General features: G+C 37.2%; 1 long non-coding RNA gene across 6 annotated transcripts in view; it reads left to right on the forward strand.

Annotated features, from left to right (window-relative positions):
- Positions 1-27,602, forward strand: part of LOC147996079 (uncharacterized) — a 127,861-nt gene that overhangs the window by 66,790 nt on the left and 33,469 nt on the right. For 5 of the 6 annotated variants that reach the window (XR_015670873.1, XR_015670869.1, XR_015670865.1 and 2 more), the window contains exons 4-5: positions 800-891; positions 3,777-3,920. This is a non-coding gene — a long non-coding RNA (uncharacterized LOC147996079). Of the gene's footprint in view, positions 1-799; positions 892-3,776; positions 3,921-7,783; positions 8,445-27,602 lie in introns of those variants that run through there. The other variant, XR_015670848.1, reaches the window with a different exon arrangement.

A 27,602-nucleotide genomic window follows, 5' to 3' on the forward strand; every position in this document is an offset into this window, starting at 1 on the left:
CTAGCATGTATGAAACATGAGGTATAAAAATAGTCATAGTAGAAAATTAATTAATAAATGTCTCACCATAATTAAGGCTGTGACAACAGATCTGTGGCTTCCTACCTCAGATCCTACGGTTCCTCCTGTATTAAAGAAACATGTCTCAGGTGTGAACATAAGTACAAGTTTTAAAGAAAATTCAGAGTGTTAAAATGTTGCTAAAGACAACTACTCTCTAAAATAATTTTGTGGAAAAATGAGCTTTTTTTGATCCTTTACAAATAAGAGCTAATATAGTAACTTATTTAAACCTAATTCACAAATAGTGAGACATTTAGAAAATGCAGTGGGAGAGGGAGGCCAAGGAAAAAGACACAGACTCAGAACGTAAATACAGGGAGCTTACAAGTCTATCACATGATTGTTGTACATATTTAAAAGGTCATAAGATAATGCATTTCTGTTTTCAAAATAGCACAGACTTTCAAATTTATTTTAAATCAAAATGTGAAGTTTGTGCATTCATAGAACTCACAGTTCACATACACCAATGAGCCATTTTCTTCCATGCCCAGTTCTTCAAATCAACTGCAGAAGACCATCAATGTTAGTAATTAATTTTGTGTGTGGAAGGTTTTTTTTTTTTATCATGTATTGTTTTTATTGATTTTGAATCTTAATTTTAATGAAGTCACGGTCATGGTTTGTGAGGAAGATTTGGAGGGGGGCAGTGTTAAGATGACATCACAGAAAATAATTTGTCTTTCCAAGAGTTAATATTTTAAATTGTGAATCCATTCATTTTCACTCCTTTTAGGAATATATCGGAAAGCCGTAATCAGAGACATGAACAAAGGCTTGTAAATTGACATTTACATTGTATTTATAACGGAAAGAGACTGAAACAAGGTTAGTATATAAACAGCTATTTGAAACCAGGCTTAGTTGGTAGAGTAAGTCAGTAGCCTCAGAGATCTTATTTATTGAAAGAAATAAAGCAAAATGGAGGGGTGGAGAAGGAAAAGCAAGAACACCGAGGGGAGAGAAGAGGGGAAGGGCTTGTAGCCACTCATTGCTGTCCCTCAATTTATTTATTTGTTAATTTATTTGTCTCCTAATCACATACCTCTATTAACACCCAGCAAAAATCTCCTCACTGGGATATGGATCAGTGAGAAAAGGAAAACATTCCTGTGACACTGAAGAAGTATTCTTTACTGTATCATCTATGATGGTGACTTGACATTTCTGGAGATATTTCCTGGCAACATACATTTTTAAATCGTGCTAAGTATTTCTCATGACAACAAATAAAACTGCAAAGAGCATAAAAATGCAAATGCTATCGAAACTCCTCACAGTTCCACCACAATCATTGCTAATTGCTTACTTTGTCTGTTTATGCAGGAACATGGTGTTACCAAATTTAAGTCCTAACTCAATTCATAACTTTATTTGTACATGTGATTTCTCCCAAAGCGTTAATTTTACTTCAATGAGTGCAATCCTTTCTGGGGGATGGGAAGGGGGTTCTCTGGCCATCTTGGAACTCACTATGGGGACGAGTCTGGCCAAAACTTAGAAATCTACCAGCCTTTGCTCCCCAATGCTGGGGCATGCACCATCACTGCCAAGTGATGGTAAATCAAATGAAAATATTTATTAAAATGAAATTATAAAAGGCTATTTTAAAATTTGCATTTATGGTGGCATTTTGAACAAACAAGAAGTACAAAAAGATAAAGGGAAAATTGATGAGGCACACATAAACTAAGAATTTTAAGTAAATTCAGTTGATAGAATATCATTAAAAAGAAAGCAAGGACTGTCATCATTTAAGTTCTATTTTATGATAAGAAATTAATAGGTAACCTCAAGAACGATTAGGAGCTATAGAGAGATACCCTTCTCAAAAAACCAAACAATAGTAAAAACAAAATAAGAATAATAATAGATAATAATTCGTTATACAACCAATGGCTTACAGAAGAGGAAATGAATGGCTCTATGTCATTTATTCCTAACACAAAGTAAAACATGAATAATAAAAAATGTATACCTGTGTGAATATCATCTGTAGGCTAGTAACAGATAAATCAGTGGTCTTGTACACTGGTGGAAACATAAGTGGCTATGATCATTGTGAATTGACTTATTAATGTCATTACATTTATGACATAATATTACATATGTAAACAAACCTAATCAATTTAATTTGAAATTTTATCTTGAGTTGTTTAAGTCAATCCACAAAAATATGAGCAATACTACATCATCTTTTATGGAATTATGGTCCTTTCAACAAAATAATTTAAATTTCTATGTTAACCTAAAGATGTTCACAATGTACACAAAGGGAGAAATGCAAATTGCAAGGAAAATTATCAAGTATGAGCCAAAGAAGTAGACCACTGCTGCCTCTTCTAGGTCAAACATGTGGAGTTGATTTAGGTGGATGTAGACAAAGTTTCTCAAAATGTGTACACAAACCACTCAGGATGTTAGAAATAGCAAAGCGACATAGAGATATTATTCTTCTTTTGAATAATTGTATATATTTTATATTAGCTAATTGTACTTTCAAATAAACATTTTAGAATTTGTAGGTCAGCTACATGTTTCTGAAATACAAATAATTTTGCTTAAGAATGGAACTTCCTGTGTCTATATTTTTGGCAGTTCTAGAGCTTGTTGTGTAGACCAAAGTGGTCTGGATATCAGAGATTTTCCTGCCTTTGTCTCCTGAGTACTGGGATTCAAGGCATGCACCATATGACATGCTTAAGATAATTTTTTCCTTTGAGACTGTAATATAGTTATGTAATTTTCCACCTACTGTCCCTGCCCCTATGAATCTTCCTTGTCTTTGTCCTAATTCATGGCCTCATATATATATATATATATATATATATATATATATATATATATATATAAATTGTGATTACCTGTGTTATGGGACTCTTTCCTGCAATAAGCATTCCAACACCAATGAGATTGGAAGCGAGGAGACCTCTAAACAAAGTCAGCATTGCTCCTGAGAGGCTTTGGTTCCAGATCCAGTTTTATTCCAAAACCACAAGGTGGGTGCAGCAGCCAGCAAGACTATACAGAAGCATAGAGGGTAGCCAGCAGGTTGCTAAGAGCCATGGGCACTTATTGCAACTTTGTCCCCTGGTCATTCTAATCCATGTTGCAGTGAAGTCATGTTTGGTAAATAGGCAGTACAAGTAGCGTTTGGGGTAAATTGGGCAAATTACTAAATCACTCAGTCATTATAAAATAATTGGCCTTTCTTTCCTTATTCTACTGCACACACACACACACACACACACACACACACACACACACACACACACACACAGTCACACAGGTTTCTAAATATAACCTGTTTCTCAGTCTATATGTCACTTGGATATATACTCAGGGCTGACTATTTGGTCCTGGATAACCAGATGGTATGCTCTTTCTTGAGGAAAAACATTTATCCTAGTCATAGCATTCTTTAGTTGCCTTAGAACTTTGTGCAGTGGTTAGGCTTAAAATTAAAAAAAAATCGTGTAGTACTAATATTACATTTATTTTACAAACAATAATCTCACCATTCATATCTTTCATGCAACAAAGTAAATGCATGATAAAATGTAAAATAGCTTTATCATTTAATACAAAGTCTTCTTACAGTGCTGTTCTTGTTCGATGTCATGAAGAAACTTTACATCTCGTCTATCCAAGAATACATTTACATTCACAATTTTTCAGTGAAATTTATTCTCTATCTCCTTTTCCTCAAACAGAACAACAAGTACCATTTTCAACTTCATTTCCCAGCGACATAGCCAATTAAACAGTTCATTTCAACTGTCTGATGAAAGGGTTGGAGCAGTGTGGGTCTCAATGTGTTTATGTACTTGGAACTTTCAGTCCATCAATTTCCTGAGGTAAGGAAGTCATGGGATAGATGGAAAGTAGTTGGCGGTGCTACCTGAAAAAAGCCCATACCTTTCCACATGCTGGGCACAACTGTGGATGAAGAGAAGACATCCTTTGAGACACAAATGTTTCAGAAAATCAGAATGACAAAACAAAATAGAAACAAAACAGCGGCCAAAATATATCTGCCCTCTCTCATTTAGTTGCTTAGGAAACCCTGGCATTTCATTATATTTTATGTTTGAAGAAAAACTTGTTATTTGTTTAGTTCTCCACATAATAAATAATGATTATTCATACAGCTGGTGAGGAATACAATGCTTTTCAAGTCTTTGGTCTTAATTTTTTTATATTCAAGACTCCCAGATAACTTTTTAACTCATTAATTGATACAATGTCTATTTAAAATATTAATTAAAGAATAATTAATTCATTGATTCAGTAAATGACAAAATGTATCAGTACATAATAACATGACCCATTTTTTATAAAAATAACTAGGTTCTCAGGACAGAAAATTAAATTTTAAGTGTCTACAAATTTCTTTAAGAATTAACAGTAATGGTTGCCATAGAGTGGGACATGCTTCAGTTTATGGAGACCATTCCACTTTATAGAGACAAGAGTTACTTTATAGTAGTATTATAAATGATTTCGTTATTATGGTCCTAAATAAACCTCTCAAATACCAGCCCATACGTTGATACTGTTGGCCTGGAATATCAGTTTGCTATCTCTGTGGAAATAAGAAATAGACTATGCAATAATGTGAACTACTTGTCTAATCCATGCGGTTTCATATCCTGAAAAGTGTTGCTATCAGAAGAAAGATGAGCTGATTAATTCTGATTTGGGTTAGAGAGGAGTGGGTGGAAGTTAATAATGAGCTGGGAGGCCCTGTCAGGACCCTGCTCTCTAATTGTTCTCTCTTTATCTTTGATTTCAAGATTCTTTTTGCTTTGTTTTTCTTTTCCCTTGACATTTACAATAGACTACATCACTTCCCTTCCCTTTCGTACTACCAGAGCCTCCCATAAATCCCTCTTATTTCATTAATGCATATATATATTTATGTATATATATATACATAAAAATCTTAGAAGAAATATTTAAATACTTTTCGATACATTTAGGTATGTTTAAAGCATCTATTAGTTGGATATGAGATTTGGGGCCATTAGAAGGAGAGTTGTGTAAAACATGGAAATGGTATTTAATATACTTATTTTATCTTAATTAAAATTTAATTTATCAAACATTTTAACTCACATTCTACTTATGTGTTAAGGCAAACGTAAAGTTTTTCTTTTACCTACATCAAGTGGGTTAGGTTAAACAGTATTGTGAGACTTTTATTTATAGAATAATAGTTTTGCTTTCCAAAAGGATAGCCTGAATATCAAAAAAGTCAGTAATCGGGACTGACAATGATTGCTTTTTAATTTTCAGAAATGTTAGCTGTCTGGCCAAATGCTAAGAACTTCAGAGCTGAGTGAAGAGTATGTGGGGATGTTTGCAATTCTTACTCTGAGGGATTGAAATTTTACAAGAAAACAACTGTATCATTATAAATGACCCAGTGACTTGGAATAATCAATGAAAAAAATGAACTGTATGTGAAGATTAAATGTGTTTTGAAGTGTATGTAGGGGATAAATTCACACCTATGGCATTTTATATAAAATAATAGGAAGATTTTCTGTCAGTAATTTTTTGATGAAAGGTAGGACTTACAAAATCAATGTTTAACCGATGGGCAAAACTTAACAGAAGACCAGAGGGATGTGGGAAAGCGCGATGTGAGTATTAACCATGGAGTGAGAAATACTGGCTTGTGTCATAAAGAAATGAAGGACCACAGAAAGGAGAGTCACAGGGTCATGGCAGGGATGGAAAATAAATGATAGTACCCCATAGGGAGAGGAAATGCTCCAAAATATTAACAGATTTAAATCACATAATTCACAGGGAAACCAATTGTTTTGAGACCTAACATGGCTTGTCTTTAATGTGACCAAAATTACTTTTCTACATCTGAGATCCATTCTTCTTTGTAAGACTTCATTTCAGCACTCTCTTGGTAGTTTCTATACCGTGAGGAGGTTAGCAGTCAATAAATTATTAAGTGAACACTCTCTATATACAGACTTACAAATAACTTTATTACTTTTATGGAAGAATTGGGTAAACCAGAATTGGCAGAGGTAAGGAATAGAATCTGAATTATTCAGGAAAAGACACTGTAAGTTACATGAAACTAAGTACAGATTCCTGTGCTTTGGAAGGTTTCTGTAGTTTGCTGGGCCAACATGGCTCCCATGCTATATGAGATATAAGATAAAATTGATAGACTGCTCAGAGTTTGGCCTTTTGGTTCTCAAATGCTTTTTTTTTATTGGATTTTTTAAATTTACATTTCAAATGTTATTCCCTTTCCTGATTTCCCATCCACAATCTCCCTAACCCATCCCTCTCCCCTTCTATAAGGGTGCTCCCCCTCCCCAACCACCCCCTCTTTTCACATCCTTGCCCTGACATTCCCCTACACTGGGGGGGTCCAGCTTTGGCAGGACCAAGGGCTTCTCCTCCCATTGGTGCCCAACAAGGTCATCCTCTGCTACATATGCAGCTGGAGTCATGAGTCTGTCCATGTGTACTCTTTGGGTAGTGGTTTAGTTCCTGAAAGCTCTGGTTGGTTGGTATTGTTGTTCTTATGGGGTTGTAAATCCCTTCAGCTCCTTCAATCCTTTCTCTAACTCCTCCAATGGGGATCCTGTTCTCAGTTCAATGGTTTGCTGCTAGCATTTGCCTCTGTATTTGACATGCTCTGGCTGAGCCTCTCAGGAGACAGCTATGTCAGGCTCCTGTTAGCATGCACTTCTTGGCTTCATCAGCATTGTCTAGTTTTGGTGGAGATTATATATATATATATATATATATATATATATATATGTCAGGTGGGGCAGGTTCTGAATGACCATTCCTTCACCTCTTTTCCAAACTTTGTCTCCATATCCCCTCCTATGAATATTTTTGTTTCCCTTTTAAGAAGGACTGAAGCATCTGCACTTTGGTTGTCCTTCTTCTTGAGCTTCATGTGGTTTGTGGATTGTATCTTGGGTAATCTGAGCTTTTAGGCTAATATCCATTTATCAGTGAATACATACCATGTGTGTTTTTGGGTTACCTCACTCCAGTTCCATCCATTTGCCTATGAATTTCATAAAGTCATTGTTTTTGATAGCTGAGTAGTATTCCATTGTGTCGATGGACCGCATTTTCTGTATCCATTCCTCTGTTGAAGGGCATCTGGGTTCTTTCCAGCTTCTGGCTATTATAAATAAGGCTGCGATGAACATAGTGGAGCACGTGTCTTTGTTATATGTTGGGGCATCTTTTGGGTATATGCCCAGGAGAGGTATTGCTGTGTCTTCAGGTAGTGGAATGTTCAATTTTCTGAGAAACCTCCAGACTGATTTCCTGCTTTCTATTTATGTAAAAATATTTTGGGATTGTTTTTGTTTTTAACTCCCCCCTTCATTGTCTCCTTCCTCTTTCTCTTCCTCTCCCTTTCCCTCTCCCTCTCCCTTTCCCTCTCCCTCTCTCTTTCCTTCTCCCTCCCCCCCCATGTGTGTGTGTGTTTGTGTGTGTGTTTGTGTGTGTGTGTGTGTGTGTGTGTGTGTTGGTATATACCTGTAAGTGTAAATGCTCCTAGAGACCAGTATCATTGGATTCTCTTTTAGTTGGTGATACAAAAAGATGAAATAGAGACAAAGGGAATGGCCAACCAATGACTGGTCCACCCTGAGATCCATCTCATGGGCAAGAACCAATCTCTGACACTATTAATGATACTCTTTTATGGTTGCAGACAGGAACATAACTGTCCTCTGAAAGCTCTACCCAGCTGACTCAGACAGATATAGACACCCACAGACAAACATTAGACAGAGCTTGGGAATTCTTGTCGATGAGTGGGAGGAAGGACTGAGGAACCTGACTAGAATAAGGACTCCACAAGAAGACCAACAGTGTCAACTAACCTGGACCCTTGAGACTCCCAAAGACTTAACCACCAACCAAAGAGCATATAAGAGCTGGACCTTAGCCCTCGCCATACCACCTACCACACATTGTAGGAGATATGAAGTTTGGTTTTTACAGGGCTCCCCAACAACCGAAATGGGAATTTACTCTGACTCTGTTGCCTGCTTGTGGCTACTGTTCCCCTAACCGGGTTGTCTTGTCTGACATCAGTGGGAGTGGATGTACCTAGTCCTAGAGTGACTTGAAGTGCTAGGGGTGGGTTGGTACCCAAGAGGGACTGCCCCCTTCTCAGAGATGAAGGGATGGGGGAGAGGCCCTGTAAAGGAGGGGGACTGGGAGGAATTGGCGGCTGTGAATTGAATGTAAAGTGAATAAATAAATAATGGAAAAATAAATTCTGTTAATCAACTGATGGATAAAATTAAATGAAATTGCTAAATTTAATAAAATAGTTAAAATAAAATTGCTACAAGGAAAAAATAAAAGGTGGTTGTGAGCCACCAGATGTGGGTACTGGAAATGAAACTTTAGTCCTCTGAAAGAATAGCACAAGCTCTTACACTGAGTTATCTCAGCAGCCTCTCAATTACCTTTAAGATAAAATACAATTTTAATATAAACCCAGAACTTTTGAAGAAATCTGGTTGGCACCTATTCATAGCTAATATGAGTCATATGCAGATGACAAACAACCTGTGGTATTAAGATTTAAGACCACTCCTTAAGTATATTGCATGCCTGTTATCATTCACTGGGCCAAAACCAACATGGCTGGATAGGTTCTAGGACCCAGGGGAGTCCTAACACTGGTAAATGGATGAGGCAGTGAAATGTGAGTGTAAGTGTAAGTGTAAATGCTCCTAGAGATCAGTATCATTGGATTTTCTTTTAGTTGGCGATACAAAACATTGAAGTAGAGACAAAGGGAATGGCCAACCAATGACTGGTCCACCCTGCGCTCTATCGCACGGGCAAGAATCCTCTGACACTATTAATGATACTCTTTTATGGTTGCAGACAGGAACATAACTGTCCTCTGAAAGTATGTGTAAAAATAATTAAAGAAAAAAATAAGAAAGCATGAGAAAGAAAGCATAATTATGATTTTTCTTTAACTTTCCTGTCATAGCAAACTGGGGTGGGATTTACCTGCCTCAATAAATACATTTGTTAGCCAGAAGATGATATGGCCACTTCAGGAGATCTATAAAAGTTCATGCGCCTTAACTTGTAAATGCTAACGCATCTACTCATTCAGTCCAATTCAGAGCTGCTATGCAAGAACTCTTACCAACTTGAGGTTTCCATACTCTGAGCATAAAGACAAAGAAGAGACAATTTAACGTACCGTGTACCATTCAATCCCAACTGGACACAAGGCTTGGCTCACACTCACACAGATACCACACAAGACAGTGAAAAAAGAAAAAAACCTCCAGATGACTGCAGTTTTCATTTGTTCAGAGCCTCTGACCATAAACATTGTAGAAATGAAACAAAAAAAGAATCCATCACTATTAAGCCTTTCTGGGTTCCTGGATTTAAGCTGGAGGGGAAAAGGGAAAGGAAGAAGCCAGAAAGAACAAATCAGAACACAAGAAAGCATAACAGAGAAAGGGAAGAATGAAATGAGGATATAAGAGAAGGAAGAGGAGAAAAAAAGAGAAAGAAGGGTCTCATTTTTCATAATATTTTGAGGTCAGAAAGTCAGGTCAGTGGGTCCAATAGCTACTGCTGCCGTGCTGTTAAGTTGATCATTTGGGACACATTGTAGAAAGGAAGAACTGATTCTCACAACTACTCCTGTGCATACATTTTCCTGGCACAGGCACTCACACATACACACATATGCACAGGCACCTTTATATATAATATGTATAAGTGTGTGTGTGTGCGTGTGTGTGTGTACGCACGTGCGCACACGTGCATGTGCATGCATGCATGCTATGAGTCTGTGTCTGGGTGTGTGTGTGTATCTGTGTGTCTATGTGTCTGTCTGTCTGTGTGTGTCTCAATATGTTCACTTGGCTGTCCTAGATCGTCCTAGGTAGATCGTGTTGGCCTCAAACTCACAGAGCTATCATTTGTTTCTTTGAGTCTTTGAGTGCTGGGATTAAAGACTGCCTTCTCTCAGCCAATAAATAAGCAGATAAATAAGCAGATGTGTATTTTTTTAAAGGATTTCCAAAAGAAAAAGTACTTGCAACTTTCCCCTTATGCCCATGTGTTTTAACTAGTAACGAAGCAGGAACTAGTAAGTCATGAATTACTGAATTACATTTCATAGCTGACAGTGGATGGGAAGGCGGCACATGCCCTGGACCAGAGGAATGACTACCAGGGAACTCACTCTTCGCAAAAGGACTGACAAAATGTCTGGCACACATCCGAGGTTAGCCACATGTTGTATCAATAAATAGAGACATAAGAGCGAGGCTCCCAACATCATTTCGACACTGTCGATTTCTCAGTTCAGTGGTTTTGATGCTGATAGAGACAGACTTCCCGTGACAGTGCAGCGAGCTGCATGTCTTGTGATCGGCGTCTAGTGCTGCCCAGTGTCAGTACAGACCAGTATTGTTCCTGAAACTAGCAGGAGGCAGGTTCTTTAATTCGTTCTGAAATAGTATCCCTCAGCTCTTTGAGGGTGTGACATTATCTTGCTAATGAACCTCAACTGTTTATAGCTATTATTGTCTGCCTAATGGAGAATTAGGAAGACATTCTGCAAAAGGACCGTATGCTTTCTGTTGCATTTCAAACTCTACAAAGTACTAAGGTGACATGACTGTCACTTCAAATGTATTAGTATTGAAATTGTAGCACTTCACAATTGAAGTGTATTACACACTCGAGATACAGTAAACGGCTGTATTTGAATCGAATCACACAATCATAGATATTAGAGCCGGAAAACTCCTATTAGGTTATCATGTCCATCCACTGCCATTTGGCATTCTTATTTACAACATATTGTAGCATCTACAGTTAAATGCCTCAAGCAATAGACTTCTACCACTGTGCCAAGAATATTTCCTTTTCTTTCCCCTTTTTTTGTCTAAAGGACTTTGCTCATCATAACAATTTTTCTGATATTCAGCTGAAATTTATTTTTTGCTCAATTTCACTCCAGTGCTGTCATACCCTAATCCCATTCCTTAATCTTTTTTCTATTTTATCTCTCTTCACAGTGTCACTATTTTGAAAATGGGACCATTTAAAGATCATTCTTTAAACTTTGAAATTGTGATTTCCTTCTTGAACAAATACATGATACCTTTTAGGTTGGCTTCTCCGAGAAATAGACACTGAGGCGCATAGGACTACAGATAATTTTTTTTCCTAAGACTTGTTGAAAAATAGAAATGGAAAGGGGATATGGAAGAGAAGAAAGGTATTGAAATTCATAATATCATGAAGGCCAAATTAAAAAAAAATCAGATTTCACATCATACTGTGAAAAATAGAAAGTTTTAATTCCAAGATCAGGAAAAAGGGAATGTAGAAGAAAATGTAGATGAAACCAATTCTTTTTTTGTGAAAATGATCATTAATCTTGCCGTGACCTCTGATAATTCACACAAATGTAACTCAGAGAGACTAGAGATTCAAGGTACATATTACTCAAACTGTTATCAGTCAGTTGCAGGTTGTTTCTTAAAAAATGTCAATTTCTTGGCACTTCTGGTTGCCTTCCATGGGTCTAACTAGGTTATTAGGTTCTGGATGTCCAAAGAGGTTTCCAGAGCACAGACCATTAGCACTGCCAATAGTAAAACTTGAGAGGTTATGACACGGAATCTTCAAAAAGTTGAATCCAATCAGTTGATAATTTCTTCGTATAATGCTTATACTTTATTGCTAATTAAGTCGGTATTTTCTCATGACTACAGATTTTTTTGTTACATAATACTAGAAGTAATTCCGACGTTTTCCTTATTCCTGTAGAAGATCCATATTTAATTGAAAGCGTGTGTGGTGTTATTTTCAACTATGTCTGCTTCCAACGTCAGGGAAACGAGCCTAGCCTGGTTTTTAACTAAAAAGACAGCAAGTCAAGATTAAATAATACACTTCAGAAACATTTAACTTTTGTAGAGAAAAACCTTAAAAATAGGAATACAAAAGTATTGTAATGTTCTAAGTCCATGTACTTACTCTCTATGGGAAACTTTCAGAGAAAAGCTGCTGACTTGGTGTGGAATTAGCCCTGGAGAAAAAAAGTGTGTTGCAGTCAAGAAAACTGAAAGGGATTTTGGGAACCTGAGAGAGCTTTGATGGACATCAGACATGGAGACGCCTAGTTTGGAGTTCGGCTAGTTTTAGGTTTTGTGTTTTTCACTACGATCCGTTTTGAATGGCAATGTATATTTTGTGCCGTTGTATGTTAGAAGTGTGGGATCTACTTGGTTTTACCGGGGATAACAGTTAAGAGACTGCCATGAGTCTCAGAAGAGACTTTGGACCTTGGGATTTTAAATAGCTTTAGAGGGTTACAGTTTACAAGAGACTTTTGATTTTGGACCCAATTCATAGTTGGATTGATTGGTTTTTGTTTGTCTGTTTCACATTATGATATGACTATAAGCCTATGGGAGCCAGAAAGGGGAATATGGTGGTTTGAATAGGAATGGCCCTCATAGACGCATCTACTAGGATACTTAGTCATTAGGGGATGGGCTACTTCAGAGTAGAGTGTGTCGCTTTGGTATTTTAAGAGCCCATGCCAGTTATTGTATCTCTCTTCCTACTGCCTGTAGATCTAGATGTAGAATTCTCATCTCCTTCTTCAGTACTCTGCCTGAGTGATACCATGTTTCCTGCCATGTTGATGGTGTGGTACACCTCTGAGACTATAAGCAAGCTCCATTAAATGCTTGTCTTTTTAAGATTTTCTGTGGTTATACTGTCTCTTAAAAGCAATAGAACATTAAGACACCACATCAGGATATTTTGAGGTTACTACTGCATTTTCTACAATAGAACCAAATTCACAGAGTTCTCTGCTTCTGGCTCATCAACAAAGATATGTGAATTGGTATTTATCAAGTAGTAATGATTCTTGAAAGTTATGTCAAATCCAGGTATTTTGGCTAATAAGATAAGGGTCTTTTCAAATAAAAAGGATGGGTAGTGGCTTAGTCCCTGGAAGCTCTGGTTGGTTGGCATTCCTGCTAAGACTGAACCCCCAGTGAACATGATTGTTGGGGGGAGGGCAGCAATGGGGGAAGGATGGAGAGGGGAATACTCATATAGAAGAGGAGGGGGAAGGGTTGGGGGATGTTGGCCCGGAAACTGGGAAAGGGAGTAACAATTGAAATGTAAATAAGAAATACTCAAGTTAATAAAGAAAAAAAAAAGAAAAAAAAGAAAAAGGATGGAATCTTTGTTTTCTGTAAAGCTTACCCATCAGAGATGACTTACCTTAGTAAACTATGTGGGAGGCAGAATTAAAGTTTCCCCAGATGCTCACATCCATTCACTGGAACAAGTATGGCAGTCATGGGTAGACACTTAGCATTTGTGATTAAGTTGGATGATATTAGGGGGAGCATTATTCTATGAGGTTACTTAATGTAGTGACAAGAATCTTCACATTATAATAAAGAGGCAGGAACTACAGAAGGAAGCTACATGACATTGAGAGAATGGGATGTTGACAGTCTGAGTAAGTATAAGGAGGAAATGGTTCCTCTCTGTAGCCTTCAGATGAAATTGACCTGATGACCTGATTTTTGGCTATCCATGGCATTTCAGTCAATCACTCCCCAAAAATGAAACAGAATGAAGTTGGAATATTTGAAAACATTAAATGTGTAGTAGTTTTTATAAGGCTAGTTTAAATATTATTTTGAGTGAGGAACGCAGACTCAAAAGGACATAGATAATATGTAATCACTGGTAAGCGGATATTAGCCAAAAAGTACAGAATACCCATGATATACACCACAGACTGTAAAAACTTAAAACAAGAAGGAATTCCAAAGTAAAAATGCTTCAATCTCACTCAGAAGGGGAACAAAATAATCATGGGAGACAGAGGGGTTGAGAGACATGGGTGAGAGAGGGGATGGGGAAGGAAAAGGAAGGCAGAATCAGGTATTGGGGGAGACCGTAAAGAAGTCCAGGGGTCCAGGAGAATAAATAGAAATATGCTGCTCCTGGGGGTACAGAGTGGGCAAAACGTCCCAAAGAGCCAGGATGAAGAAGGCTCCCAGGACTCAATGTGAGCAAACTGTAGCCCAAATGCCCAGTAGTAGGGAGACGGAACCTAAAAAGGCCTCCTCCAGTAGACAGACAGGGCCCCAGTGGAGGGATGGGACACCAACCTGCTGTCAAAAAATTTGATCCAAAATTGTTCTAGACTAAAATAAATGCACAGACAAAATCAGAGTAGAGACTGAAGGAAAGGCCATCTAGTGATAGATCCAACTTGGAATCCATCTCCTGGGCTGGCACCAAACCCTGACACTATTACTGATGCTATCTATGTTGTGCTTGTAGTCAGGAGCCTAGCATGGCTATCTCTGAGAGTCTCTACCAGCAGCTGACTGAGACAGATACCCACACTTATAGCCAAGCAGTACATTTAGGTCAGGGACCCTTATGGAAGAGTTATGGGAAGGATTGAAGGAACTGAGGGGTATTGCAAGCCAGTAAGAAGACCAAGAGTATCAACTAACCTGGAGACCTGGGAGATCCCAGAGACCAAGCTACCAACCAAAGAGCATTAATGGGCTAGTCTAAGGCCCCTAGCACATATGTAACAGAGGACTTCCATGTCTGACCTTAGTGGGAGAAGACATATCTAATTCTGGAGAGTCCTCATGCCCCAGGGAATGGGGATTGGCTGGGGCACCCTCTCAGGGGCAAAGGGGAAGGAGATGAGAGGAGGAGAGAACACTGTAAGGGGTGACAGCAAGAGAGGTAATATTTTTCTATTGCCTTGAAGATACACCATGATGAAGGCAACTTATAAGAGAAAGAATTTAATTGAGGGCATGATTACAGTTTCAGAGGGTGATTTCATGACCCTCACAGATGTGTGCACTATGGCAGGCAGCCCGGTATAGCACAGGAGCAGAAGCTGAGAACTCATCTTGAGAGATAACCAGAGACAGAGAGAGGCAACGCTGGGAAGAGAGTGGGCTTTTGAGACTACAACGACCATCCCTAGTGACACATATCCTCCAACAAAGCCACAGCTCCCAATCCTTTCCAATCAGTTCTGTCAACTGGAGACCAAGCATTCACACATTTGAACCTATGAAGACTGAAGACCATTCACATCTAAGCCAACACATCCTTGAGTGTAAATAATTTTTTCTTTGTAGTGTGTCCCTAAACTCTGGTTCCTTAAAACTTTTTACTTTCTCTGTATACAGAGCATGGTAAAATGGGGGTGCTGGTAGAATCTGTTATAGGGGAACTAGAGAATTTAAACCAAGAAGGCTTTGTTTGGTTGGCTAGGGAGTTTAGGTAAATAGGCTTTTGTTTGTTCGTTTGCTTGCTTGCTTGATTCACTATACAAAGTGGATTCCAAGAATACTTAAACAAAGGAGTGGCCAAATTTTATATACAGTCTATGTGCTTTGTGAGTCTATAAGCAAAATCAAGATTATTGTATAAGTGCTTATATAACAGAAGAAATACTCCTAAATGTGCTTTATTCTGAGATTTTATACTAGTTATTTAGTATATTTTATAGTTCATGACTAGAAGAATTTTCTTAGTTTTCTAGTGGGGGGTACATAATATGATTCACTTCTTTAAGGTTAATACTATCAAAATGATTTGCAGATGGTCACGGTTCTAAGTGGGCAGTGACTTGCATTTATAAGTCTGACTAAATTACTTTCAATTTTCTGCTGTTTCATCTAGAGTCCTTTCCTCTACACCACTTCTATTTGTGTGTCTCTCTGTGTTCAGTTGTTAGTTATCACTAAATCACTTCGCATTCCAGTTTTCTTTGCTTACTCACTCATTTATTTATTTGAGATTGGGTCTTTCTTCAGAGTCCTGTCCTGAAACTTAGGTGCAGATTAGACTGGTCTTGAACTTACAGAGATCTGCGTTCATTGCTTGTCCAGTGCTGGGAATAAAGGTGTGTGCTGCCATTCCTGTTCTTAATTAGTTTTGAATTCGCAGTCTAACACACATTCAATGCCATTTTTTAATGCATTTTTTCCTGGATGCTTTGTTAAGCCTACTATTGTGTGGTAAAGCCTATTTTCATTATTCCTGCTACAAGAAGACATGTAGCACTACTAGATTTTAAACACACATTCATTGTAATTCAGAATAGTAATTCATAATGTGTGCCTCAAGAGAATATAGATGTAGACACATATGCAAATGCCTATGTGCCATTAAAATGCATGCTTTTATTATAATTCACCATCAGTGGTTAAAGGCTATTTTGAATTCCTGAATTCATGGATTTGTAATATGTCTTCTATAAATGTTTAATTCTTCTCCTGCAAATCAAAGAAATGCTGTGTGTGATTCAAAGCACAATCTTGAAGTGACTTTATTTTAACCATTTATACTACTATTTATATATTGATCAGTTGCTAGGAATCACACTAAGAGAAAAGAGGGGAAATAACGAGTATCCCCTTTGAGAGCCAACCTGCATGGATTATGTTTCTGAAAACTGCAAACTAAAATGGCTTAAAAATAAGCTACACTATGGATTCAGCATGCTGTGTGTATATTTTATATGTATATATAGATGTCCATTGTACAATAATTGAAGAAGGAGGAGGAGAAGGAGAAGGAGGAGGAAGAGGAGGAAAAGGAGGAGGAGGAGAAGAAGGAGGAGAAGAAGGAGGAGGAGGAGGAGGAGAAGAAGGAGGAGGAGGAGGAGAAGAAGCAGAGAAGAAGAAGGAGGAGGAGGAGGAGGAGGAGGAGAAGGAGGAGAAGAAGGAGGAGAAGAAGGAGGAGGAGGAGAAGATGAAGGAGGAGAAGAAGGAGGAGAAGAAGGAGGAGGAGGAGAGGAGGAGGAGGAGGAGAGGAGAAGGAAGAGGAGGAGGAGGAGGAGGAGGAAGAGGAGGAGGAGGAGAAGAAGAAGAAGAAGAAGAAGAAGAAGAAGAAGAAGAAGAAGAAGAAGAAGAAGAAGAAGAAGAAGAAGAAGAAGAAGAAGAAGAAGAAGAAGAAGAAGGAAGAGGAGGAGGAGGAGAAGGAGGAGGAGGAGGAGAAGGAGAAGGAGGAGGAGGAGAAGAAGGAGGAGAAGAAGAAGGAGGAAGAGGAGGAGGAGGAAGAGGAGGAGGAGGAGAAGGAGAAGGAGAAGGAGGAGGAGGAGGAGAAGGAGAAGGAGAAGGAGAAGGAGAAGGAGAAGGAGAAGGAGAAGGAGAAGGAGAAGGAGAAGGAGAAGGAGAAGGAGAAGGAGTTCTTAAAGGGAACACATGCAAGGTTGTTGGGACCACAGGGGATTGGAAAGGGTATAAATACAGTGTTCATCTATGAAATTCTCAAACTGTTTACATTGATGTCTGAGGAATAGTAATAGTTTAACATACAGAATACAGAATGATGCTTTCTTGGGGCTAAGAAGAAGGGAAAGTGAGGCGTCCAGCCAGTTTACTGGTATGAACGTCTACTCCTACTTTGAGAAAGGAAGATAACAACAAAACCAGATCTACTATCTCACAGAAAAGTAATTCTGATAGAAGCATTACAGGTTTCAAAACTCCGTGTCATGACTTTGTCTCACGCAGGCACTTCCTTCCAAGCTCACACGTCTGCTGTGCTTCGTATTCCGTCATTGACCCCGAGCCTGACCCTGTGCCTGGAGAGTAACTGTCATACTGAACAGGTGTCGCTGTTTCACATGAACGATAAATGGTTTTTAAACTCAGTCTTAATTTTTGGTCTTTTTAATAATTGGAGAGAAAAACCTTCTTACATGTTTCTTAGGAATGAAAAGTTAAGAATAGATATATTAGTGATATCTTTTATATAGATTGAATATACAACAGATCTACATTATCATGCTTTAATCTTTTTTTCTATTCTTACTGGTTCACGTAAGACAGCCACCATGTGCCCCAAGTGGCTGATGCTGGAAGGGGAATAGGAAAGAATGACAAAGAGGGGCAGGAAACTTAAGGCCACAGAGAGAGATTTAACTACTGTGGCAACGTTTTCTCTGTTCTGGTCTTCCAACCACATTCTAAAACTAAAACATTTCTTATTTTAATTTTCTAAAATTTACATTGGCTATTGTCCAATAAAGCACTTTAGAATCCCAAAGATTATTCTAGTCCTGGGGGAAACTAAGGATTAATCTCTAATAAATTTTGTCTAAAAAGTCTCTCTCCATTTAGGAAATCATAGCTACATTTTAATTTAACTTGTAAAAGTGGCTTTCTCATTAGTTTTAACATGTAGGCAGTCTTTTCTTTCTGCTTGCTCCAACATACCATTTACTACAGTCATCTTCTGTTTCAGTTTTGGGGTCTTTCATGTTATTGCCATACCCAATCGATTCTGAATATATGTTTAATTAACCTTATGTAATACTATTATTATTATTATCTTTATTTTGTTCCCATGTGATGCATGCCAAATTTGGTTCCTCCCCAATCTCAGAAAATAGAACTCAAATATAACAGCTTCTACAGAAGTCCAAGTCTTTTTTAGACCTCTTCATGGAATCTGTGAACTAGCTCTCAATTACTTTGTCAATATGACTATATCCTGAGGATCTCTTGATTTCTTCCACTTACACTGCTATGATAATACTCATTAGAACTGCCCTTGCTTGAGGAATCACAGAAGACAGCCAGTGAGTGCATACCTAATTGTTTACCCTTGTTGACTATCACACGTAATCTTCCTCATAGCTAGATCTAACCAAGAAAGCCTAACCACATGACAGCTTTTCCTCTTTTCCATATTTTGTTTTCTTCCTGTGTTGCTTTAAAAGCCTTTCAGCTAATTTTTTTTAAAATAATTCTTGCTATAAACATTCCTAGGGCGTAGCCAACATTATACTAACTGAAGGTCCGTGTCTTTTTTTCTCCTCGAATTCATATCTACCTTTTCTCTTCTATCCACAATTGCTCTTGCTGGGTTCCCAGTTCCTATGTAAAGGAAAAAGTCCCCATAACTGCTTCATTTAGATGAAAATTGGTTGTTTGTTCTATACTGTCTCAATGGTGAATTCTTTAATGTTTCCTTTAACCATTCTGTAAAAGTCAAATTACTACCTTTTGCTTCCATGGCATTATGTGTCTATTCTTCCCTTTTTCATAGTTATATATTTAATTATTGATTATTTTATATTTTACAATATTATAAATTATTTTATATAAACTTATTATATATTTCACTATATTATAAATTCCACAACAAACATTATTATGCATCTTTCGTGGTTGATGCTAACTCCCTATTTTGAAGGGAAAGAAGTGGGCCGTTCTTTAAGGAAGAATAAAGTCCAATCCTGTCTGCCAGCCTTTTAAGGTTGTTCACAATGCACTGCTCCCATTTGAAATGGAGGTCACAGTAGATGTGTGTGTGTGTTCCCTTTGGGTGTCAAACATAGCTTTAGTAGGTTGAAGACAATATTTGAATATCATGCCCTCAAAATAAAAAAAATGGAAAAAGCTATTTCTGATAGTACCTTGTATGTTTCAGGAATTTAGAGATAATTTTGAGGAATACAAAAAGATAAAAGAAATAGGACAGTATCAGTTTACAATATACGATGACTAGAATATTCTATGCACACAAAGGGTCCTGGATGGTTTTGAAATAATGATTGTTCTTACATACCTTAGTAGAAACTGAAAAAATTTGCCTGGTAACATATTTTAATATTTTTCATCAATTGAAATGTTTAAGTATTCCAGTTATTACACATACTTCAATTAAATATGCTAAGATTTCCCTTTCTTTCTTTTATATTTTGTAATACCTTGTCATCTGATGGTCCTGAGAGTCAGGGATTGAAATTTTTCTTAGTCTACGAGATAGAGTATGCAATAGAAATACTTAAAATAAAACCCTAGACAAGGCACTGTTAAAGAGACAGTAGTGTGTGTGTGTGTGTGTGTGTGTGTGTGTGTGTGTGTGTGTGATTTGAAGATGTTTACAAGGCATTAGTACTGAAAGATACAGAGCTAGAGCGAATTTCAGGGAGGTAAGTGTCAACAGTACAATAGTGTCTTTTGCTCTTGGGTTAAAGAAGGCTTTAAAGTTCATCACACATATCTTCATTCACTGGCTGTAAGAAAAGGAATGTGGTAAGCTAGTAATTCATTCATATTTGGATCATCATAATTCAGAAATAATCAGAAGTGGCGATCTCTTTGTCAGTGTTAATGAATACTCCCATAAATATCCTCATGTTGTGTCTTGATCTTTGATTTTATTCTCTACCTTATTTTCTGATCAAATTGGAGTATTTTCTCAAATTAAAAAGAATGGAAGGCATAATGCACCTTTAAGTTGGATAGTTTTCCTTCAGAATATTCTTTCTACTGAAAGCGAAGGTACTAATTCATGATAAATTTTACAAATGGATTCTTTGAAAACAGCACACATGTTAAGTAAGATAATGAACAAATTAGAAGTGTAAAGCATCTTTGAATATAGTTTATAACTATAATACTGTGGCAGATGACAATTTATTGAATTATTTTTCTTTCTTAATTTAAAAATATTATTTATTTTATTTTTGAGATTATATTATAATTACAGCATTTTCCCTTCCCTTTCCTCCCTCCAAAACCAATAACCTTCCATAACATCTTCTTATTCAAATATGTAGACACACACACACACACACACACATATATATATATATATATATATATATGATCCCTCTTCTACAATGTTCCCCAAACCTTAGATGTGAATGTTTTGCAGATTTATTAGCAATGAGCTTCATAAGTCTGTTATACACACACACACACACACACACACACACACACACACACACACACATATACATATATATATATTTCTAAATATATGGAATTACTTGATCCATATAATTCTACTTGTATATTTTTCAGGGGTGACCATATGGCACTGGACAACCAATTGGTGTCCTGTTCTCTGGCAAAGATAACCACTTTGATTTCACATCCATTCTGAGTTGTCCTCACTTGCCTATAGTTCTTTATGTAGAGTTATGGCTTTTTGGCCTTTTCAGACTCAGTTTGGCCCATTCAGTGTTATCACCCTTGTTCAGCTTCCACTCAGCCAGCCATGTTGATGAGACTTTACAAGTAAAGCTTCTGATACTAGTAGAAGATACGATCTCACAATAAGTTCCCTAATCCTCTGACTTTTGCAACATTTCTCCTCCCTCTTATCCAATATTCCCTGAACCTAGGTGTAAGAGTATTTTGCAGATTCATCTATTAGCACTGGGCTTCTGAACTCTGCATTTTGATTGGCTGTGATTTTCTATAGTACTGTTTTTCTATTGCAAAGAGAAATTTCCTTTGTCAGATGTGAAAACTACAAATGTCTGTGGGTATAAGGACAAATGTTTATAGGTTGTTGGTAGACATTATGCTACCTTAGTAAACTAATAGTTTTAGATTCTTCTCCAATAACTATGATTTCAACAGCTCCTAGCAGCTATGATAAAACTCTATGATTAAAGCAAGCTGGAAAGAAAGGTTGGCTTACAATTCCAAATCACAGTACATCATCAAAGGAAGTCAGGACAGGAGCTCAAAGAGGACTGGGACCTGGAGGTAGGAGCTGATGCAGAAGCCATGGATGGGTGCTGCTTACTGGATTGGTCACCGTATCTGGCTTCACCTGCTTTCTTATAGAAGCCAGGACCACCATCCTAGGGATGTTACCACACACATTTGGGCTGAGTCATTTGCATTCACCAATAATTAAGAAAATGCCCTATGACTGAATATTAGAGGCATTTTCTCAGTTGATAACTCTTATTTACTGTCAAGAGCACATAACAGTAAACAGCACTAAACAGCATAGCTAAGTTTCCAGTACCAGGTATGTTTTCCTTCTTGTCAAGTGGGTACATCCAATTAAAGAGTTGTTGGTTACCTCCAAAATAGGGTTGTTACTACTACATACTCAGGGTAATCATAACATGCCACTCATTAATGTGGCTTATAGGGGTCAAACCTGGGTAAGACTGTTAGTTTCCTTCCTCATTTAGAAGCTTACACGGTACTATGAAAGCTAATCCTCAGGGAGGGGCATTTGCATCCTAACCTGCTCCAGGCTTTCTGGGCCCTGTTTCTGAAGTGCTTGAAGTCTTCTTACCCTTAATATAAGAAACACAATATCTCTGTTCATCTGTGTCTCAGAAATATGACTATGGGGTATTTTTCAAAGGCAGTTCAAGTGGAGGAGAAGAAATTAAGGGATGATGCTAAAATTATTTACTGATTGGTAGGTTAGGAGAGTGACAAAACACTCTGAACCTCCAGAGTCATGTTCTTGTTCAGTTAAAATCTCCCATGACAGATTTTAGCTACTCTATTCCTGCTAGACAGAGTGAACATTGTTTCCCATGGATCTGTGGTAGACACTAATAAAGGGAATCAAATTGGGTTCCAATAAGCAAATGATTAGGAAAATAGAGAATGCTACTGTCTGATACAAATTTTAGATTTCTTTCTTCTTAATGGAGTGAAGGTTCCCAGGAGAGAACATAAATACTATATACCAGAGTAGGCCAATTTTGCCACATTAAACCTATCAAAAATAAGTGGTATACCTGTCCTCTTAGCTTTAAATTTTTGATGCAATCTTGAGTTCGTTTTTATTTAAATTTGAATATGAATGCCACGGTATTTTGAAAGTTAAAGTAAACACACTATTCTCAAACAGAAACATCATATGAAAGAATCTGTCAAGAATCCATACAAATCTAAAGTGAACCTGGAAGTTTAAGGTGTTATTTTTGCCTTGAAAAATGAAAACACAAGAGGAATTGGCTATAAAAGATGCTAAAATACAGTTAAAATGAGACACATAAGATATTTATTCTCTACTGGATAATCATGCTTTTAGTATCAATCATATAATAACTTGCATACAAAATCTGGAGAAAATTTTGTACTTTCTCAGGAAATTGCAGCATATTTTATGTATTTTTTATGTTGGGAAGGTCATACATGAGCAAGGCATCTGCTTCATTCCCATGTCCTACTCCAACTCCTCCCATGACCCCTCTCCCATATTAATGACCTCATATTCTTTAGTTCCTATTATTTTTGAAAATTATTTTAAAACATAATATCTATGTATGTCTATGTATATCTGTATCTTACTATCATCTATCAATCTCTATATCTCTCTATCCATCCATCCATCCATGTCTCCACCAATCCATTCACATGTTTATGCAACCTATGTCTGTATCTGTGTAAGTCTATACCATGTATGTACAGGTGCTCATGTAACTCAAGTTAAAGCAGTTGGTCCTTGGCGCTGGAGTATCAGGTGATTATATGGCACACAATGTGGATGCTCACAATGAAATTCCAGTTCTTTCTAAGAGAAGCAAGCCTTAAGCGATCTCTCCAGCCTCAGTCCCACCTTATTTCTTAAAAAAACTGTCCATATAAATACAGGTTGAGTCCATTTTCTAGCTCAGCAGCCATTTTATCCTCTGTGTACTATATAGGTGCTTCTGATCTACAGTTTGAAATTAGCTGAGGAAGGACAGAGCACAGGAAGCTAAAGACAAGTAAGGTAAATCAAGCAAGCACACTACCAAGTTCAGTAAGCAAGTGTGTAATACTTGCTATTATCAAAGGGACATGAATGGCTCTGCAAAGCTCAAGGTGACAGCCCCCTTGTCCTTTGAGTCCTTGGGCTTCATTAGTCAATGACAAAAGTACTTCAGAGAAATTTAGTCAAGGGTAGTGACATCCTCCATGTATCAGAAATGTGAAAGGTTATAAAATATAGGCTTCAGCATGTGGTGGCAGTGTTAATTATTAGATGGGAAAACTGCTGTGAGGGCTGGATCCTCTCACTGAGTTTATGAGGGGGATGAAAGTAAGCAGAGGGATACAGTGAAGTGTAAGAGGCACGGAGCCTCATAAGCTGTGCATTTATAGACCACTTCAAGGTGGAGCCTTTCTTACAAGTTCTCATGTGATACTTTTCATAGTCCCCATGAGACTAAAACTGCAGGTGTAGGGTATTATTTCTATTTCATGCTTGAAGCAATTGAGAAATGGGGAGATTAATGGAATTGCCTCAGGTCAAACAATTTCTTAAGTGACAGCCAGAGACTAGGGAACACAGAGCACTTCTTTTATCACCCTTGTGGAGTTCAGCTCAGTTCCAGCACTGAGCCCTGGTAGTCCCTATGTTTCATCATGAAATTTCTTGAAAATCTTGAACGATGATTTTTGCTGGTATTAATGGGGACAGACGGACAGACAAACACACACACAGAGAGAGAGAGAGAGAGAGAGAGAGAGAGAGAGAGAGAGAGAGAGAGAAGGAAAAAAAGCGGGAGGAACAGGGGAGAGCAGTGCTTCATGTACTATGAAATGCATAGAACCAACCCATCCTGATGTCAGTAAAGACACTCTCTGGACAGCTAAATCTCACACCCTGTATAACTGGCTCTCTGACTAGTTCCTTCCTCATGGAGTCAGAGACACGAAGTCCAGAGTGGCTGCTTTCTCAGTCATAAGGTAGCTCTCTGTCATGGTCTAGAAATGAAGGCAATACATGACATGTTATAGTCTGAGATTTGGAAATCAGCAACTTAGCTTACTAAGTTTAGTTTTAGTTTACTTTCTTTTCCCACTGCTGCAATAAGGATATCCAGACAAAAACAACCACAAGGGATTATGTACTTCCAAAGTCCAGCTCACAGACCAGTACTCTGAGAGGACAAAATGACAGGCATTTACATTTGTCCACGGTTAAAGCAGAGAGCAGTGGATGAATGCAGACGTGTGGTTGGGTGACTCTCTTCTTCTCAGGTGATTCTAGACTACATTCCCCTGGCAATTAAAACTAGCTTACATACCACTTAGATTGGATTGTTGATTAAATGTCATCTGATATATGTAGCTACATAATTTGAGATGCATTTGTTTTTACACACTGAGGTCAAAGGTAATACTCATTAATGTTCTACGTACTGGTTATAATGGCACCATCATGGATTTAGAATTTTATTTGTTTGAAGTATCTTGCACACTTTGCATTAGTTAAAAAGATTCACAAGATTTAACACTGTGAATTTTATTGATGTCTATACTGTTTGCAAAGTATGAATGTGGAGTGGGTTGTGCCTTTGGGTAGAACATGTGCATAGTATGCTGAAGATCCTTGGTTCCACATCTAGCACTATAACATAAAAATAAATCATACTAAAATATAAGTATACTAAATGTCCTAAAGAGTATGTATTTATGTAAAAATATATTAATAATTACAATTAAAAATAATATATTATGTAGATATACTGAGTAGAATATATTTGTGTGAGTATATATTAATAATTTAAAAATTATAATAGAAATTATATAATTATATAATTATAACTTATATTATGATAATATAAATTATATAATATACTAAAATATAATATACAAAATGTAATAAAATAATATAAAAAATAAATATACAAAAAGTATGAAGTTGTATTAACCAGCATTTCTCTTGACTTTCAGTTATGTTTATTTATGCTAGAGACTATAATCTGTCGTGCCTATAGTGATTTAAAATTTATTTTAACTTTTAGACACTAAATCACTATTGTTCCCTTTTGAGAGAGAAGTACTTGGCTTTCTTGCTAGTGAAAGGAAAACCGAAAGGCTGCTTTCTTGATTCCAAGCCCAGTCTCGAGACGGTCAGACTGAACCATCCTCTAATCTTAGTCCTTCTCTCTCCATTCCTCTACCCCGTTTCCTCTTTCCCCTGGGAAACTTCACATTAAATAAAAATTAAGAAAGTGTGCCCAAGGAGAAGTTTTCCTGAATTTTCTGTTCCCCTGCCCACTAAACATGTGAATGGTGAAAATATTTGACATTTTTTAATTTATGGTATTTGTATCCAGAGTGGTGAACATTTGAACTTCTTACATCATCAAACTGAACTCCTGACCTTTTTCTGAGAGCCTGTAAACTTGAAGAGAGAGCTGCATGAAATTGCTCTCCGCGGGCCCCCTCGGTGTTCATGTAGTGCACTACATTCTTGACTGAAGAGTAAAAGTGCTTTGACACGAAACGCGATGTGAAAAGGACAGGTCTAAGCACTTCCAGTAAGATGCCTAGCTTTTCTACAGCCTCGCATTTTGCTAGTGAAAGTTGGTGCGTAATGTATCCCTTTGAAATTTGGTAGAGCGCTTTGGGGAATTGTTCATGCTGACTCCCATGTGAAATCCATAAAAGGCTTTGGGCTTCTTGGAGATCTCCATGTAAATGCAATTATCTCATGACTTTGCTACGAGCACCGCACCATGTGTCCAATGTCACCAGCCTTATTGCTTGCTATGGAAACTCGCATGGCATTTATAATAGGCTGTTGGAGTGAGTGTACAGTTGACATCCTTCAAATACTTGCTTAAGTCCTGCTTCACCGAGACTCAGAGGGTCATGAACAGTTTTATTCACACTTCTTTATGTTTCCAACTTCATAGTAAAGTGGTCCTCGCCCTGAGACTGACCTTTAACTTCAAAGCTGAAATCGTTATGTAACTCAAAACAGTTAAATGATATTGCAAGTGAAGAAATAAAACAGCTTTCAGTTACCCTGGGAAAATTTAAAAATACCCTACTTATGCATATATATATATATATATATATATATATATACTCTAACTTTGCAAGTATATAGTAATAACATTTCAATTTATATAGTATATAATATAAAATTTATATTTAATAAATATAAAACTATACATATATTTATAATATACATATATGAATATAAATAGATTAAATAATATTTATATTTATATACTATATAATACAAATTTTACAGATATACTAGCAAATATAGAGTATATATATGTATGTGTATTTATATATATTTATTTATATAAAAAATCTTAAGTAGGGTTGTTTTTAATTTTCCCAGGGTAATTTAAAGCTGTTTTATTTCTGCACATTGCAATATCAGTTTAGCTGTTTTGAGTTACATAATGATTTTCTAGTATATATGTAACAGTTGTATATTTATATAATATAAAGCTGTTACATATATACTAGCAAATATAGAGTATTGTAGGGAAATACTGTAGCGTGGAAACCATATTTATATTTTTTAACATTACCAACCAACCAGAACTCCCAGGGACCAAACCACCACCCAAAGAGTACACATGGACAGACCCATGGCTTCAGCTGCATATGTAGCAGAGGATGGCCTTGCTGGGCACCAATGGGAGGAGAAGCCCTTGGTCCTGCCAAGGCTGGACCCCTCAGTGTAGGGGAATGTCAGGGTGGGAAGGAAGGGTAGTTGGGTAGGGGGAACATCCTCATAGAAGAAGGGGGAGAGGGGATGGAATAGGGGCTTATGAATGGGAAACTGGTAAAGGAGATAATATTTGAAATGTAAATAAAAAATATCCAACAAAAATAATAACAACAAAAACCTCAAACAAAAAAATAAATATGAGTATTTTCTAAACAGTAAAGGCAAAATAAGTTTATCAATGTGAA

Source organism: Rattus norvegicus, chromosome 2, assembly GCF_021556685.1.
Source record: "Rattus norvegicus strain SHRSP/BbbUtx chromosome 2, alternate assembly SHRSP_T2T, whole genome shotgun sequence".
Classification (NCBI taxonomy): domain Eukaryota; kingdom Metazoa; phylum Chordata; class Mammalia; order Rodentia; family Muridae; genus Rattus; species Rattus norvegicus.